Below are 18,380 nucleotides of genomic sequence, written 5' to 3' on the forward strand. Positions count from 1 at the left end.
TCTCATTAAAAATGAACATCATGATCTAGATAAAAATCACCATATAGTCTTGTATGAAGACTATTATCGTTACCAACACCGAATATATTTACGATACAAAAGCTACCTATGCCCTTCCCGTGCCCTTTAGAGATCTACCGGGTCCATTCTTCAAAGATCTACGACACGAACAGATGTATACAACAAGAATAAACCTAAATATATTGGAAAACTGTACTTAAACGACATTATTTCAAATGATTGGAAAATTTTAGTGTATTAGAATCAATGAGGAAATATAATGGTTTCAATGAACTTGCGAATATTAATATCTAGTCAATGAAATCATTGCTCAGTTCACGAGTGTCATATTATATTGTTACGTGCTCTCTCATATTAAAACTATGTAGCTGTCACAACGTCGTTTAAGAGAAAATGGGAAATGTATAAATTTTATCCTACCGAATTGTAAAATATTGTTATGGACCAGCAAACTGTGCATTTAAGCAAAAATCAGTCCTTCTGTTTCATTAAATTATTCCTTCTTTACGCATATGCTTTACAAATGTTCGGAGAAAACACATACGGTCATTTATATTCACAGCTATCCACTTATAACGGCACCTCGCTTCTTATTACTGTCATCGGTATAATATGAACTTGTATTTGCGTAAACGCAAGAATAAACCTCTCACTGGCTTGGAAGTGTTAAGCGATTACCATTAATCCATATAGGATTTTTTATCCTTCTGTGTTTGTTCTTTCGAATATGCATCATTTCTTCCAGAAACGGAGTTGTGCAGAGGACTATTGACTAAGTATGCGGTGGTCATGTCATGAAATTAGAAATTAAGTACAAAGCAACAACAAAAATTCTCTGTTATGATTGCATATACACACAAGCAAACAACTCTCTCTCTCTCTCTCTCTCTCTCTCTCTCTCTCTCTCTCTCTCTCTCTCCATAGAACGTAGGAATTAAACTGACCACCTTGTAAGCCAGCCTCTAACTTACGCCGTCCAATACCAACTTCGATTTGCCCTCAACAATCAGCCCGGCAAGAAAATGCACAGCCTAATGAATTTATTTCATATATATTATGCCTCACAATGTACGTGGAAAGAAGAAAATGTATGTCGTCATATAAAACACAAACATGTTTCACTATATATTAAAATCAAAGTGTAAAATTATGTGCCAGATACAAGTAATATCGAACTACATAGGTACGAACTTCAAAAGTGCATTCACATTAAAATTATGCAATATAAAGACAAACATTTATATCAACAGAATCAAATATTCAGTCGTTAACTGTACTCAAAGAAAACAACTACCTCATATATAAAACGAACAAAAACTTACTAATTCATAGTATAAGCCGTGTCTAATTTTCTTTTTCTTAGGTAAACAGGTACATTTTCAGTAGGTAACGATCTTAAATTAGCTAGTTTAATTCTAACTAGGTAACATGCTCTAATTATCTACATCAAATGTTTTGTTGGGTACGAATATCATTCTCTGTTCTATTCTCAATAGGAGACTAAGTCTATTTGTATTAACCCTCTAGATGTAATTTCAGTCCATAATATCACGCATTCTCTTCAAAGGATCCACTTCTCCGGTTGGTCTGGTGTATATTTATAACTTACGTTTATACCTTCCATGTGTAAGAGAAATTAGAGTGACCTTGTGTTTCAACCAGAACGCTATATCCAGAATAAATTCCATCCGGATGTTGGTGTGGAACCTTCTGTCTGCACGTAAGGCGAAGAGTACTAAAACTCACAGATTAGGTTTAAATTCTAAAGTAGAGACCAATTCTAATTCTCTTATACATACATACATACATACATACATACATACATACATACATACACCAAAATGTGGGATTACAAACTGCACTCAGGCTCGGCTAACGTAGGTACGTGAAAAAGCTAGCCAGTAGATTCTCATGGGCTGGTGGTTCTTCTCTGGGTTTTCCAGGGTTCTTCCTCAACCAGTTATACTAGCCGCAATGTGTAGCCTATCTTGTGCTGAAAAATGGCGTTAAACCCTACAACAACAACTACAAAATGTACCAATCACGAAGACACTTAGTTCTAGAAACAATTTTCCTTTTCTGTCTCCACTTTGAGTTGTTTTTCATGTATTATGTACAACTGAGTAATTCAGAATATATCTGATCTTCAAAAAGACAAATCATTATTAATAATGCAAATGAATGGATGAGCATATGTGTATAGCAAACGAATCAAACAATATAAATGGAACGAATATGTATACATTTAATGCAAGAATAACTATTAGATTAAAAATGGTCAGGAAGTCAGCCACAGGAAGATAGTCTGATTAAAAATACACTTTAGCCACATTAGACGGAAAGAATGGAAACATGGCAATAAAATCCAAACCAGTACGCTATTTCTAAAATCAAGACAAATCCAACTCAATATTTTTTTTCACATTGTATTCTTCTTATGTAAAATAGCTCTTATAACAGCAGGGACACATTCCGATATAAATAATAAAAAAAAACTTTTCACTTTCGGATTAGGGACGAGTGGAGTCTGCTGTATGTTTGATTCGTGAATTCTGGGTCATTCGACTTCTTGCAATAAACCACCAACCTTAGACCTTCATCCTTAATTTTTTGTTTACTCATAACCTCTGACCTTCGTCCTAGGTCTCTTGCTATCACAAGAGGGTCACTGACCTTCAAATGTCACAATTCCTGGATCACTTAACATCTGGTCGATTATGGTCACACGCCTTCACAATTTTGTGTCTACTGTTACACCTAACCTCAGGCGGATTCTTATCCACCTAACGTTTAACTTTCAACCCAGAGCATTGAACGCCACAATGGTAGTAAAAAATCCAGAACAATCTGCTCTACCTTCCTTCCAATTATCATGAGAAAGCTCAAAGCCCATCTATGCCATCCATCCTGAAACATTTAATAGGATCCTGGTTCACTGAAATTCAAAATAGTTCTTATAAGAACAGAGCAACTAGACCAGGTGGTTCAATGGCCACATACTGAAAGTATATAATAAAGGTAGCGATTTTCGACCAGTTGTTTAGGTTACATAATTAACAATATAATTAATGATGAAAAAACATACATCAATAAATCATGTAATAACGGAATTCGAAAACGAATAAGCAGCGCACAATACTCATATAATGCAACACATTTTAATGCACCAGTTGCTAAAGAAGTTCAAAATGTTTTTAACGAGAAAAAAAAAGAAAAAAGAATATATATATATATATATATATATATATATATATATATATATATATATATATATATATATATATATTGTACCAATCCCATATTTGGATTTTAGAATTCAGATTTTATTACTCTCGTATGACTAAATTGTATATTATAAGACACTGCTCATAAGAAAGTCTATACTATATGAAGTAGATACCAATTTAATTGGATTGCATTTGCTTCGTCTACGGTTCCATGGTCAATGAAACTTTTGGACAAACCTCAGATTATTTTCGTCTGACCTTTTCGTCCGAAAATTTTCGTCTAAAAATTTCCTCTGATAATTTTCGACAGAGTATTTTCCTCTGACATTTTGATATTTTATTAAATCAAGATAATCGTGTTCTTGCCCTCAACGCATTTTTTTAAAAAGTAACTAATTAGACAAACAGACTGAATTTTGTCGGCTAAATGAATCGAATATGATTGCCTTCTGTCTAATGACGTCCGCTGTTTCCGAGATCGAAATACACATAAAGTGAAGATTTGTTTGTGTAATTTTAATCTACTGAAATTACTTTATTCTAAGGGTTAATTCCAAATGATGGTTTTGCTAAGTAAATGAAGTGGAAGTCTGATTTCATGTTACATTTTTGTTTAAAGTATGCCTAAAGAACATGCGTTGCTTAAAATATGTGGTGACATGTTTATGCTGATTAAAGAATAACATTTGCAGTGAATATTGTTTTTGACAACCTGCTGAAAATTGTATTAAATCTTTCTGATGAGTCACGCCATAATAGATATTCATGCAACAATGTTATCGAATGAATGAAACTATATATTTGCTTCGATCACTCCACTTGCAGATAAAATGCATAGGAAGAGATGATCAGAAACACTAAAACATTGGTCGTGATTATTGTATGAGAACTTTTCTTCTAAATTTACCCCAAAATGGTGTTTTCATCACCTTCGATGGCATTTCCTCAACACAAAACGAAATTCTTTCCACTAATCCGAAGCAAAGAGCTTTCATAAAAGAGTGAATTTTATTTGCTCTAATTTGGAGTTAATTTTATAATTACCTATATGTACACACGAACAGGTCGCAATGATTAATTATAGATCGGTCATAGCAATGCCTTCATTTCCGTCATCACAAATATGGATAACAAGACGTAGCAACTACTAAGTGGCGTCAGTACTTACCTTGCCTATCTGTGCTCGCTTAAAAGTTGAGTCGGACTGTGAACTACAAAGACCCTGAACAACCGTAGCATAATGCGAATGCACATCAGGGTCTATGTTGTTTTTCTGCTGATTACTCCTAACAAACTGCACAGATCTAGTTTGACAGGGGCATTTTGCGACGGCAGATCTGGATCTGTGCAGTTTGAAGTTGACCTCGACTTGTAAGCAAGTAGAGACGGTAAGAGTACCGAGTAGGTACAAAATCTTGGAGATATAGGACGTAAAGTGACCTTGCAGTGACTTCTGTCTCCTATTAAATAAAAACGACATTATTCCACAATTGTACAGATAGCAAGAACAGCCCTGTGACGGAAATTGCATAAAGTCAAAGAAAAATTTACGAAATGTTTTAAATATTTGCAGCGATTTACAGCCTTTAGTGTACAGGGTGCGCATATACTCTGTTTTAGATACCTGATCTGTCCTTTATATTTGTGTAACGCTAAAATAACGTACTTGTCAACGTACCCTTTTCTGTGTGCATTTCAGAAGAGGAATCTTTAATCTTGAGCCTCTGAAAATTAGACTTTTTAATACTCATTCAGCGAGTATTTTATAGGCAATTCACGACAGGATAATGTATTCCATATTTTCCTTCTTTCTGTGTAATGGCCCTTACTTGGGAACACGATATTCAACCATTACTGGGAACACGATATTCAACCATTACTTGGGGAACACGATATTCAACCATTACTGGGAACACGATATTCAACCATTACTTGGGGAACACGATATTCAGTCATTACTTGGGAACACGATATTCAACCATTACTGGGAACACGATATTCAACCATTACTTGGGGAACACGATATTTAGCCATTACTTGGGGAACACGATATTCAACCATTACTGGGAACACGATATTCAACCATTACTTGGGGAACACGATATTCAACCATTACTTGGGGAACACGATATTCAACCATTACTGGGAACACGATATTCAACCATTACTTGGGAACACGATATTCAACCATTACTTGGGAACACGATATTCAACCATTACTGGGAACACGATATTCAACCATTACTTGGGGAACACGATATTCAACCATTACTTGGGGAACACGATATTCAACCATTACTGGGAACACGATATTCAACCATTACTTGGGAACACGATATTCAACCATTACTTGGGAACACGATATTCAACCATTACTGGGAACACGATATTCAACCATTACTTGGGGAACACGATATTCAGCCATTACTTGGGAACACGATATTCAGCCATTACTTGGGGAACACGATATTCAACCATTACTTGGGAACACGATATTCAGCCATTACTTGGGGAACACGATATTCAACCATTACTTGGGGAACACGATATTCAGCCATTACTTGGGAAAATGTGTTCAACTCTCACATATTAATAAAACATTCAACCCTAACTTGGGAATATATGTTCAATCCTTTCTTGGAAATATATATTCTATCCTTATTTGGAAGCAAGGATCGTAATAAAATGAACTTAGTATATGTATTGTTCCGTGTGCGTGGATTTCTTGTTTCCTTAGCTTTGTAAAAATATACATTTTTCAATTGATCAAATGCTTTGTATTTATCCTTAATATCAGCCTACAAAATAAGCTTGATGATATAACGTTTCTACTAAATGTTCGATACTTTAGTTGTAGGTGATATTTTTATTTTGGAAATGTATGTGTATCATTAATTGACGCAGAATAAATTTAGATATAGGAAATAATTTCCAGAACGATTCATACGTCGTATGTTGGGGCTAAGAATCATATTAAAGAACCGTTCTGATTATCAAATGAGTACTAACTAATGTATTGAATAGCATCATTCAGTGGAAGGATTATTATCCTGAATAAATTTCTAGCGATTTCCCTTGACGTAAATGGCATGACTTACTCCAGTTGCAGCAGAAAACTCAGTTTATGTACATATATTTCACTCAAGCTATAAACCGTAAGTGTAGGCTAATAGGACGAGTCCAACTGCAAACTGCTCAGACCCAGTTCACATATCATGTTCTGCAGAAACAGAAAAATGCACATATTTGCTGAAAATAATTATACGTCTATGACTATTTAACAAAACGAATTTATATTGTATTTGTTAAGTATTGAATCAAAGCTACTCACCGACGCTGCTTTATCCTTTTTTAAATGGAATGAAACCTTGCCAAAGGATTAGTGAATGGAAATGAAACTCAATATTGGCAGGTAATTTGTTAATCATGCAATTACGTGTAAGCTTTCTGTTGCAATTCCTCGTTATGAATCAGTTTGTCTGTGAGGATTTGCTATTTAAAACCGAAGCCTGTAAATACAAATGTTTGTTCTAATATAGAAACAGTGTATCGTGTACCCGTCAAATCTAATTCATTATATGCGATATTGTTTTTGCATATAGCTGCAACATAGTTGTTATTGAATATAACTGCACAAATCTCCAGCTTGCCTCCTTGCCAAATAACTTTGATCTCCTTTTTTTACAATATTTATTACTCAATAATGTTTTAGGGATCATTCCGCACATCTTAGTAAATGCAAGATTTAAACAAGAGAACCATCCAACTAAAACGTACATTTTCTAACAATCACAGTACCCAATTTTTCTCATGTCAAACCCAATTAAAACATATCTATTGTTTTCCTATAATAAATGAAGCAGTGTGAGAACTTAAAGTTTTTAATGACAAAAATATGTCTATAAAGTATCAAATCAATTAATTTTTAAATGGCTTGAGATAAAAGTAACTGGCTTCAATAAGACCAGTTAACGTATAGACAGACATTATCCTCTTAACACACGACAAGAATCTGATTTATGTATGTGCTTAATGCTGCTTTCTCCGCTTTTAGCATGATAGAAAGCGTCAGTTGCCTAAAACACAGCAACGCCATTGGGCCTTACTTAGACTACCCGATTCGGCAAAAGACTTGATATGAACACTGAAGAAAAAAAAGTTTGATTGCCGTCCTAAACTTATTTACCGTTTTCCTTGGTTTTTTTTTCTTTTTCGAATTAGTCACGTGATTTACTAATTCAGCTTGTATTCTGCATAGTCCGACTTCAGTAAAATATACTATGTTTGAGATATGAATATACCCAGTTTGCTGTTGTATATATTTATATTGCAGAAGAGATAAATGCGGTGTTATTTAAAGATTTTTTGCTATAATTACGCAGATATAATTTCATTCTGATTGATTGGATCTATATATTTAGTTATTACATTAGTATTCTGGTATTTTTGTTTATTCTTTTAAGTACTCAAGTCAGTTTTGCACTATTTAGCTGGCAAATGGTAAGATATGTAGCAAAATGGCAACAGGATTGGCAACTAACAGTTGCAAACAGAGCAATATAGGGAACAAAGGGACACAACTGGCAAAAGAACAATATAGTTGGCAACACAGGGGCTGGATGACTCTTGGTTTGTATATCATTGGGAATCAGTCGCCGCACTGGTGAGTCATTACAAAAGGACTGTATATGGATGCGGTGTATATTGTTCTTAGGACAGTATCAGCATTCCATAATGAAGTTTTATGAATTCCAGGAACTCGTTGAGTTCGGAAAGAGGGTGAAGCATCCCCGGGATAAATTCATTCGAAGAATCGGAAAATTTAACTTTAAACTGTGAATGTTGAATTTTTCAACAGTACATCTTGTTATATGAATCACACCTGCATTTGTATTAAAGCACATTCATATTATGGCGAAGGCAATGTTGGTGATAACGACATTATCATTTAGCATATCGTAATTTAGGGGAATGTCAAACTCCAGCTTTGGTGTACGTGCTAATAGCTTGTTTACGTAAATCAAAAAAAATCTGTGTACGAACATTAATGATGTGTGTAAAGCGATGAACATCGTGTCCCGGTTCCACTTCTCAAAAGAGTTTTGTTGTTTTATGTGTTATCTTTTATTGTATATTTTATCATTTTATTGTTACAATCATATTTGTGGTGGGGTCTGTAGAGACTCACAAAATGTATTATCATAAACATATCGTTTACATTGTGTTAGGTGGGTACCGGTGGTCCGAGTAGCCGAAAACGCTCACCTTTTCCGATCACTGACATCTTAACGTCTGTCTGCGTGGGTGAGAGTGTCGGCCAGTAGCTTCCCGTCGGTCCGTGGTTCTTTCCGGGTTTTTCTCTGGTTCTTCTCCGCCAGTTGTACTGGCCGTCCCCAATAGCCTATAATGCGCTATAAAACCCAAAGCAACAACTACGCCCATTCAGTTTCAGTATCGTTACAACAGTTCAATTTTCAGTGTGATTTGTGTATGTGATTTAGATTTTTAACGTAGCTTTAACAATTTTCCAGTCATATCGCTACGATGTCTGCAGTGTGGCAGTTTAAAATGATGTCTAGCACTGGGGCATCATGCCGCAGACATGTAGCATGATGTTCCACCCAGTCAGATTATCCTGACACCAGGCAAACCAGTCCTAAAACTAACCTCCTAATTGTGAGCGCCTAGCGAGGCAGCTGTTATTACCGTTTTTAGAAGTCTTTCGTATGACTCGGACGGGTTTTGAACCCATGACCTCCCGCATCCGTTCAATTTTCAGTGTTATTCATATAACACAATTCTTACAAATCAAAGTTTAGCGAGCTTATGATTATGATTTGGAACAATTTTAACATAGTTAATGTAGGTTACAAAATTTGTTTGTTATAAATTCTGTAGCATTTATAAATAAGTCCTCTTTTATACCAAGTACTTCTTAATGATGATCTATCTCTACGTCAAACATTAGGAGACGCTAGTAACCCAACATATTTAAAAAGATCGACAACACACGTGATAAATTGGTCCAAATTTAGTTGTCCTGTCTGGTTGTTCCAAAACGATGCCAGAATTAAATCGGTTTTAATGAATGTTGTAAAGTCCAGATAAGCTTTGTTTTCTAAAATCTGCATCAATTTTAATGTATTTATGTGCCAGCACTGTGGCTTAAATTAGTAACAGGATATTTCAAAACCGTAGTCGCCGCACGTGCAATATGTTTGCGTTATAATACAGTAATTAAAGTTGTCTGTTATCCAAATTTTAGTCGTGATGAGAATTAGTTATATACGAGAAAGAATTTAAAATATTGTACGTGTTGTAATTACTTAAGAATATTTTAAAGAACCTTAGTTCTTGCATAATTTTACTGATATGATTGATATTAATATAATTATGATTTTTCACGACTTTCAGTGGTGAAATTAATTCAAACGCTTGCGATTTCCGAGGCTCACAACGTTCCTCGTGCAGGGCCCTAAAATCGATATAGGTACATAGTATGTAAATTCAAGTCAAGCGGAGATTCGGTAATGGTAAACTTTAACTGTCCAATTATGAGTTAACTTTAAAGTAAAATTCTGTTATCATTATTGGGTTGAGAAGTCAGATGAGAATATGATGCTAATTAACCTTTACTCTGATTATTCCAGTGAATTGTTCTTTTAGTCACTAATACGTTACTATTCTTTCTCCCAAGATTGTACACAGTGCTCTAGACAATTTGCACAGCCAAAGATGAAAAAATGATAGGTATATTTGAAGTGTCTATGAACGGGTTCAAAGATTAATTTCGTCCTAATAATTCTCAGAAATGGCAATTGAACAAAATGCACGTTGAGAATTAGAAGAATATATAAGAACGACATGGTTGAACAGCCATGCGTTACATGATTTCACAATATGTTTTCTCCATGCAACAAGAAAAGGTTTTACACCATAATTTTGCACTACAAAAAACACAGTTCAGGCCTGTTTTCTTTAATGTGTGACCTTGTACAGTTCAATTTCATCTCCAAAATGGGGAATTGCACCATTTGAACTTATTAGTATATGAGTATAAAACATTCTTAAATGGATTTATTTTCCGATTGACGATTATCCAATTGAGACTTTATTAGTATCAGATATTAAAACATTCTGACATGGATTTGTTTTCCAAATGTGTATTTCGTATGCATTTAATTGAATATAGATATATTTTGGTTGCATTTACATTTTAGTGTGCCTCTTGCGAATGCCTCAGAACTTCAGTTTAGTGAAAGTCATTAGAGCCAAAGGCTATTGAGTTTAACACTGAGAAATTTTTTAGCCTTTTAAAAGCAATAACTATTTATAAATGACCCATCGAAATCCAACGTATAGAAACAAATTTGATTATTTGATGAGACTTGCAGTTTATTTTCATTTCTCTTCTGATCCGGCTTGTTGAAGTAATTGCATATCCAGCTCTGTTACAAATGACTCGCTTCTGTTATCGCACCATAAAAGATTTAGTATGGAATCACACGCATTCATTTTAGCCTACTGTTATATACTTCAGACTAGAGACATGGTTTCACACCGGAATAACCACACAAACCGTATATATCTGTGGCGTGTGAATTCAAATGCGACTTCCCTGATGCCTCCATGGAATCAATTCCAACGTGCTAAAATATTCTGGCCCTAGACAATTATTTTCTTTTATTGATCATGACAGACGTTCGAAAGTAGCGGATATTACGCTGTATTCGGCATTTTACTTTAAATCTTTTAAATCTTAAACTCTGGTAAATTGATCGATAATCAAAACATCCTATTCTACGTCAACTATATATATATATATATATATATATATATATATATATATATATATATATATATATATATATATATATATATATATATATACACGTTTTAGGTGCGTTGTGGGCAGTCATCCCGAAAGTGGGTTTACGGGAAGGACATGATATAGTTTACATTTCAAATCAAAATACATATACATAGGTTGTATTTCTTACATAGTAATTATGTATATGTTGAAAATAAGTATATACACTTATGTTATAGTCCTATTCATGTTTTCGGTTCGTGGGCAGATATATAAATTTCATGGGCAGTTTTGACCTTTAGGTTGAAGATGACAAAGTAACTGCCCAAAAATACGTTCACGAAGAACAAACATATAGCATTCTGCCCGTGAATACGGCCCCGGGAACAATATATAGCGTACTGCCCACGAATACGTTCACAAGTAACAAATATATAGCATGACTTTCCGGTGTGCGCGCGCAAAATGGTTGTCAAGACACGACGATAAACATTAATCTATTAAAGCATCCTTTGCAATGGCCAGCGTACATATAGCGGACGTGAGGTTCGTTTTTCACAGCTTGTTTGAAATAAATGGATGATTATATATCCAGTGTAACAACTTGTCTTGACAGCTTATGGATGCTAATGTTTGACATTTATTGTGAAGATGATTGTTCACTGCTTGTTGATGAATTCGTAGCTTCTGTTAATCGATGTTATAGCTCAATTTAACTGTCATACACTGATATGTTTAAGTCTGCTTGCACAGTTAACTATGCAGAGTTATGGAAATATAACAAATTGGTTTTAATAACTTTCAGAGTTTGTTTTACTATTACTCAATATTTGTTTCAAGTACTATAAAGGCTGTGATAGGTTGGGTGGCTTAGATTACAAATCAGGCCCTTCTCACTTGGGGGGTGGGGGGTGGGTACTGCCCATTATGAATATTACTGGTCCTAGATGTCCAACCTGATATTTATGACATACAGGTTCAACATCTTACTGCCAGCAGAAATGGTGTTCTGTAGTATTTTTCCCAGTCAATAGTTTATGGATATATTATGTCATGTACTATGCTTGTTTAATTCTCTCATCTCAGTTCTGACGTTACCATTGAATGCTATAATGTTCCCAGACATCCGGTATTCTTGGTTATTAAAATTATATATACACACAGATAACTGAAGGTGAGTTCTCATTATTCCCTAACAATTGTAATTAGTGGGGCTGTAGCAATTGATGGTCTGAGAATTCAAGTTAACTGGTTCAAAACTTGGGTAAACAACAAACTGTTTTCTTCCTTTGACAGGCATCATAAAGTTTTGCATCTTTGTCACTCTGATGACTGTGGTACACAAGTTACAGACTTTGCCTTAGAATGAGCCTGATTTTTGATACTTGTTACTGAATGGGGTGGGGTAGGGAAGTAACAAAATTATTAAAGGTGGAATGTATGCAAACCATGCTGGAAATAGATATGTGCCAGCAACTGCAACATGTAAGCTTCAATCAATTTGGAAACTATAAGCTTTATCCTGTAAATATTAACAGTTCACACCCTGTATAAAAGATGATTTTGTGTTTGATTAACTGGAACTGTTAATTTATTATGTTAAGGAATTTATTGTTTTAACCCTAGTAAATGTAATATAATTAGGTCAAAAGTTCCAGTTTGTTTATTGTTTCCAGAGTTGATTATTGTAACTTGAAGAACCTGTTTCTAAGTGTTAAATGAAACGAAAGAGATATTGTTTACTCAAGTGATATAAAATAAAAGTTTAAAATGAACTGAAAGAAATATTGTTTATTCAAGTGATACAAGATAAATGTAAAAGTGTATATTCATTAAGAAGTGTATTGTCAATTGCAAATAAATGAAGATTTATCTTATTTTGTTCTTTACTTGTGTACAAAATTATACCTGGATTGGGCAATAATTACTTGGACTCCATTTGGAAAAGAAAAATCTATATGTTCTAAATACCTAATGTTCATATCATAATGCTCTTTTAATGGATGATTATGCTTTTCAGCTGACGTTACCATATTGCCAAGTGAACTAATAGTATGGCTTTCGGTGTGGCCCACTAATCACATTTGTAAATGAATTATGCATACAATAGAGAAATAGCTCTTAAAATATCTTAGGAGTTGAACAATGTGTGTACACAAATAAACATGAAGCAAATCTTTGAACTTGTATGCCACACATGCAAGTGAATTGGTGGTTTTCATATGTAACTTGTGTACTCTTATGGCTTTTGTCTATATTACTTTTAGCCATTTCTATTCACACACCAGAACACAACCTTTTTTGTCTGATTCAGGTACTAATGCAAAACTTATTTCAGCTGTAACTGAAGTATACAGAATTTTTCCTGATACTGAGGCCTACTGTGTAGACAGTATAGCTGTAAGTCATCAAATCAAATGGAAGACAACAGTGTGCAGTTGAAGAAAATGATATATACCCAGTACCATTTAGAGTTATCTTAAAGAAAAGTCACAATGCACACTGATACAAGTAGTTTTAGAAAATGCATTTGTTCCACATACATTTTAACTTAACCCAAAAGTTCAGTCTCTTGCCTAAAATTCAATCAGATGTATGCATTTATTCCATAAAACACAAAGACATAATGAACCAAATCATTTTCATTATTGAGTTAGGTAGTAGGCTATGTTAAAGAGTGCAATCACTTTATCGATTTTTTTTTCCATTACATTTTTATTTATTATAAAATGACATTTCTTAGTGGAGTGCTAGCAACTGTAACTTGAGGAATATTTTGTACATGCTGGCCTAAGTGTCATGAATATACTGTGCTACATTTTGCTTTATTAGGTATAATACTATCATGAGACTTGCTTGATTAAATCCTGAATTTGTCAGCTACACTTACAAGTCCACTGGTAGAATTTAAAATCTGTGACAGTTTGGGAACTTTTTTTGCAGTAACTGCAAATCACTTTGCCTTCACAGTCAATGAATTCAAGCCATTGATAATTGTCAAACCATTGTGACTGAAAATGTGATTGTCTCTTAGTTGTGTCCTATTTGATAATTTTGCTGCCACAGAGTCTGGATTGTGTCTCTGAAGAAATAGTTCATCTAGACTATGTTGCAGTATTACATTTTATATGTTCAATTTAATGAATTTTCTTTCTTTGAATCATTCTTATGTCATAACTTGCGAAAATAGTTTAGTTAACAATATTTATTCAAACAGAAAAGATAACCTCACTTGACAAATCATCCTACTAAAGTGATCATGGCATACACTTTTATCTTTGAAATTCAAATATTGCCCACTCGTTAATTAACATAACTAATATTGCACATTGAAGGTGATCATATGTATCATCAGTTTAAAAAAAATAAAGACATAATACTATCATTTAATCACTGCATACAGGAAACAGACACTTGTGTCTGTAAAATGCCTTTCATTGGATTACTTTGGTTTATTAAAACCAAACAGTGATCCACTCAGGATTTTCTAGGGTAGATACAGAGAATATATTATGGTCATTCAGAATGCTATCAATACATCAGACCAGATTGTTTTTATTATTATTTAGGCAAAATAACTTAGTAAGTCAGATGGCAAACATGAGGATGGTGATAGGTTATGTGGAATTTGCATTGAATCATCTGATCCCAGAAGATTTGATACAATGTCACTGGTTGTGGTAATCATCAAGTGCAGTTGCACGGCACCATAAGACTTATCAAGATACCATAAGCTAGAAAGATGAAGAAAAAGAAAAACGATGACCCAAAGACAAATCCTGCAAACTGTGTGCAAAAACGATTCCACAGATTATAGATGAAAACTTTACTATATTTAGCTTCAAGATATTAATAAATTCGGATTACTTCCTCCAGTCTGCTACAGTAATTCATGCCCATTGCACTCATAAATTGATTATAGTCCTTGCAGTATTTTGTGTGGGCCACAATATTTTAATTGATGCAACTGATGCTCCATTCTTCAGTTCAGTGTTGATTCAAACATAGCAATGTCCCTTTGGGATGTGTGCATAAATAAAGAATGCCTGTCCCTTCATTACCACACTTGTTGAATTTATCGTGTCTCTCTGAAAACTGTACCATGTGAGAAAGAATTTTATAAAGAAACTGGACATAAGTATTGCTAGACATATACTCAGACCTGAGACTTCATAAAAGACTGCTTACTTGTGAGGCATTATTAGTGCTAGGGTTTGAGGTAATAACTTGCTATATGTTTGGTAAGGCAAAATAAGGGGCCTTATGACTTAAATTGAAACTGTGAAAAAACAAAAGGTTCAAATGCAATAAACTTTTGTTTTTCCTCATTTGTTATATTACAGTGCCATGAAAGGTCATTTCTTTTATCTTTTTAATCCCTTGCCAATTTTAAGTCATCATCACTAACCAAGTCTCTAAATCAATTCTTGGCATATTTAGCTAAAATGGTGTCTACTGTTCCATTATATCATTGATTGTTTAGCTTGCTTGTATGGAGCTTAACACCATTTTTCAGGACATCATAGACTTTACATGGCAGCCAACATATTTATTGGAAGAAATCAACACACATAACGCTACTGGCAAGCTTTCCCATATACACACATTGGTTGGACTAGAGAGAGTTGATTAGTGATGTGTATGCCTAGACCATTCTATAATCCAGGGCCCCATGATTGAATACAGCTTAAAGAAATTAACCCTAATTCAATTTCCTTGTTGCATTTAAATCATAACACCCACCATGCAAAGTGACACGTCTCAAGATTTTCAAATTTGTATATGTTTTGCAACTTTTAATTCTGAGTTGATGCATGTGGATGTGGAAATTCAGTTACTGAATACTTAGCTACTTATAGAAGGAGCTCTCACACTGGTAAAAGCATGCAGTTGGGATTTTATTTGCAAGAGGGCAATTAATTGTTCAAAATACTGTTTTAGCTAACTACATATGCGAAGGGTTGATGTATAAAAAAGAGGATCAAGAAATCCTAGCTAGTAAAGATAATTGTATCCAACTTGATAGAAAGTCAGAAGGCCTTTTAATTTTGTACAGCAGTTTCATTAAGGAACCAACTATAATACCATTAGAAGTTTATGAGCAGCAAAAACCACATTTAGGACCAACTAGACATCAAAACCATATGCATAGTTCCATTTACGGCCAACCAGACATCAAATAGGTCATCTAGTGAAAGCACAATGTCAAAATGACCAGCCATCTAGGAGAAGTAGCAAGGAAGGGGTTTTCCAGATGCCCATTAAAACAGCCATATTGGAGGTTAGATTGGCACTATTTTCATTTACGTCCAACTAGACATAAGAAGTCTTTCACTGATATGACGATTCATTCAGGAGAAGTAGTTATAACAAGATTTTCAGGATGGCCACATTGGTGGCCTTATAGGATGTCTGTACAGCACCATAATTCTCATTCAGGACCTGCTAGACATGAACATAAGTATTTTGTACACATGTTGACACGCTGACACAATTATCCATTCAGAAGTAACGATAAAAAGTTTCTTAATATGGCTACTGTGGCAACCACATTGTATGTGTGAGTGGCACCATCTTGTATTTTCTTCCAGATATTTTCACACAAATATCATATTTAAAGATAACATGAATTCATACAAGATCTTGTCGGTTTATTTCATAACAGATTTTTCCCTCATATTAATATAATCTTTTGAAAACATTTATACATTATAGTTCTAGAAATTTTTCATGCTCTCAGAAACTATTAAAATCACAGCAGAAAGTGTTATGTTATATCTTTATTCAGCACTGAAAAATATTTATGAACTCTTAAAGTTTTTTCCCCTATATTAACTTAATTTAATGAAGATGTTCAGACAATAACCTTTCCATTGGATTTATTTTTTCAAACATGGCGTAAAAAGGATGTTATAGTAACCAATTTTTACATTGCCTTCACCATCGCAGAAATCTCTATAATCAATTTCCTAGTAAAGAAAAGCCAAGAAAATAAATGGACAGTTAATATTCACTTCAGGATCACAGACCTCAGGCAAATATGTCATTGTTAAATCAAACATTTTTATTGTGTTTCCTTAGACCTAAATATATATATATACTTGCTGTTACTCTAAACGAAGGCTGGTGATCCAGTTGATAACCTTTTGGGGGTTTTAAGGATGTCTTTAAAATTAAGGCCTTAAAAATGTTGAGATCTTATATTAAAAATGACAATTTGAGCCTTGCAGATTCATGTCCACAGGTGCCCAAATAAAAAAAAAGGGGGGGGGGCAAGGGGCAAGCTTGTTGGTGTGTTATAAAATAACTGACTTATCATCGGTGTGCTGACAGGTAATGTGTAATTAAATCACTGTTGTAATATTAATAATGAGCGAGTCTGCACAAAGGAATTTCATACAGCTAAACTAACTCAACAACTAGAGGCAATTAAGAAATATATCCACATTCATGATTCTGTCAAATGGCAGATACAACAGCATCAGGAAGCTCAAGTGGCATTTACAGAAGGTAAAGAGCCGCTATACTTGTTATCTTTTTAGGGATGTGCTTGGATTTTGCCCTCAAGCTGGAGCAGTCATAGGATATATAATAAATCGCCACGGTCGGAATTTATCCCCAAGCTGGGGTAATCGATGGGTAAAGTCTTATCCACAGTCGGGGATTTATTCAAGCTTCAGGTGCAAGTTTTTGTGCATCTCCATGCCCTTGCATAAAACACAGTTACACGTTTTTTTATATAGATATTTTTCAGTTGTAGACAGGAATAATATGTATTTGCGAGTGTTTGAAATGAATGGGTTCATTATGAATTGAGTGGCACTACATTTCAAAAGCAAAATTGGATTGAAATGCAAGAACTGTAGTACGGAATTAGTGTTGGTTCTGGATCATAGAATGGAATTGTGTGTGTGTGATTGGATTTTTAACGTAGCTTGAATAATTTTTCAGTCATATTGCTACGATGTCTGCAGTGTGGCAGTTTATAGTGATGTATAGCACTGGGGCATCATGCTGCAAACATGTAGTATGATGTTGCACCCAGTCACATTATCCTGACACCAGGCCGATCAGTCCTAACACTAACCTCTTAATGCTGAGCGTCTAGCGAGGTAGCTGTTAATACCATTTTTGTAAGTCTTTGGTATGACTTGGCTGGGGTTTGAACCCATGACCTCCCGCTTCTGAGGTGGACGCTCTAACCACTAGGACACCGGAGTGGTCAGAATGGAATTGTAACAATTACAATGGAAGCAATTTGTATTATGCTTGTTGGGGCATTCCTCACTGATGGCTGTCAGTGACATCATCATGGGAATGTG

Source organism: Sinohyriopsis cumingii, chromosome 13, assembly GCF_028554795.1.
Source record: "Sinohyriopsis cumingii isolate HCF-2022 chromosome 13, ASM2855479v2, whole genome shotgun sequence".
Lineage (NCBI taxonomy): Eukaryota > Metazoa > Mollusca > Bivalvia > Unionida > Unionidae > Sinohyriopsis > Sinohyriopsis cumingii.